Raw genomic sequence first — 2630 nt, forward strand, 5'->3', positions numbered from 1 at the left:
ACGAGATTAGCGGAGTGTATTAAGGCCTTCCGGCGCCGTGATTTCTTAGCCGGAGGTTATCCCGAAAAGACGGGAGGGGTGACAAGAACAGTGGGAGGGTATGGGTTTATTTTTATTATGTTATTATATTTTAATTCAATTTACATGTTCAGCCCTTGTACTTTCTAACTCTTTTAAAGTATAAATTAAAATATAATTACAGTTTAGTCCTTGAACTTTGAAATTTATTAAAAGATAAAGCAAAGGTTATAATTCTTGGATATATATAGGATTGGGTTCATTTCAGAAGTGATTCTTAATGCGAGAAGTGCGAGAAGAGGTTTTAACCAATCATATTATTTCTTTTTTATTTTTGAATTATTTAAATACAAGGGTCCAATAGTAAAATGACAAAATTTATTTTTGGTAATTAAAACCATTTAATGATAAAATTAGTCATTGGGGTGGTGGCCCAATGGTAGAGACAAAGTCTCTTAACACCAAGATCTTGGGTTCAAGTCCCACTACCAGCAAAGAAATTTACCTTTCAAAAAAAAAAACCACTTAATTCAACGTAAGTTACAATCAAGAGTTTTTTTAATAATTAAATTTTATTATTTATTTTTAATTACATTAACATAACATAATTGCTAACATTTTTAAACAAATCTAGTAATATATTTATACATGATGATGTGAAATCAGCTTTCGTTTTATCCTCTTCTTGTTACTTGCTTTCTTGTTTAAATTTTAATTTTTTGTCATTATTTTTTATTCATTGATTTTGACATGTTTACTTCACATCCCATTAAAAATATTATGATGACATTTTGGGTTAAAAACATATCACTATACAACCAACTTATATCTATTTAATTTTAACAGCCTACACAGTCTATATGTATTTGGAGAATGAAATTCAGATATACCTACACATACTTTAAGTGCCTACATATGTTATATGCATCTTGATAACCGGATTGACATATACCTACATAAAATGTTAACAACCTACATGGTTTATATGTATTTAGGAATGTCGGTTATTAAATTGCATGTCCCTACACAACCAGCGTATCCTACACAATCATACTCATACACAACCAGCATGCTTGGAGAATGATTAAAAACATATCACTACACAACCAACATACATTTATATAATTTTTTAACAGCTTACACAATATATATGTACCTGGAGAATGAAATTTATATATATACCTACACAAACTTTAAGTGCCTACACAGGTTATATGCATCTAGATAATCGGGTTGACATGTACCAACACAAAGTTTTAACAACCTATAAAGTTTATATGTTTTTGGGAATGTCCTTTTTGTCGATTATTAAATTACATGTCCCTACACAATTAGCGTATCCCAGCACAATCATATTCAAACACAACTACCATGCTTGGAGAATGATTAAAAACATATCATTACAAAACAATCATATATCTATATAAATTTTTAACAGCCTACACAATTTATATGTACTTGAAGAATGAGATTAACATATACCTAAACAAACTTTTAAATGCCTACACAGATTATATGTACTTGGAGAATGAGATTAACATATACCTACACAAACTTTTAAATACCTACACAGATTATATGCATTTGGATAACCAGATTGACATATAGCTACACAAAAATATAACAACCTACACAGTTTATATGTATTTGAAGAATAGATTAAATATACCTACACAACATTGCATAAAACTACAGATTAAATACAAAATTTTCTTTTATTATAACTATTATATTTACATAATTAAAAAAAATATGTCCAAATAATACGCCATCCTACTAGTTCAAATAAAATTTTTGTATCATCTTTGTCACATATATGTTTTTCTTAAACCTTGTAGTTTTTGCTGTGCCTTGAATTATTAAAATCAACCATCACATTTTTAAATACTTGTATACTTATGTACCGTGTCATGTAGATATATTAAATAAATATATTATACCCAATATGTGAATATATTGATATCATATTTATTGTGTTTAATGATAACTAGAATTTGATAATTATGATTTGGACATAAAAAAGGGAAACCAAATACTTATTTAATTAGCTCAATGTACAAAAGTCACAAACACCCTTTTCTATGAAAAACATGTATTAATTAGTTGTTATTTATTACAAGATTGTTATTTCTTTTTTATGCCATTGATTAAAATGATCAATGGTCAAGATCCACTTCTCGCTATAATATCGCTTTTCGCATGATCCTTCTCCTATATATATATGTGTGTGTGTGTGTGTGTGTGTGTGTGTGTTACCAAATAGTTTGCGACTTGTTTAACTTTAATAAAACTTTAAATCCCGCAGTTCCGTTAATTGATCAAAATGAAATAGAAACGAACGATCGAAAGTAGTATAAAACGAACAAAGACCTTCAAACTTCGAGATTACTTTATTAAATAATAATAATGCATCGAAACGACCCAAGGGTCGGGTTAATGGATACAAATCCAAATAAAAATATCGACGAATAAATAAAAGAAACGAGGCAATTAACAATATATATATACATATATATATATATATATATATATATACATACACACACACATATATATATATACATATGTCTATTTCTAAACAAAACCAAAAATTTAAAACGGGTCCGATTTTC

Source organism: Bidens hawaiensis, unplaced genomic scaffold, assembly GCF_021521415.1.
Source record: "Bidens hawaiensis isolate Kalapana, Puna unplaced genomic scaffold, B.hawaiensis_p1.1 tig00009711_1, whole genome shotgun sequence".
Lineage (NCBI taxonomy): Eukaryota > Viridiplantae > Streptophyta > Magnoliopsida > Asterales > Asteraceae > Bidens > Bidens hawaiensis.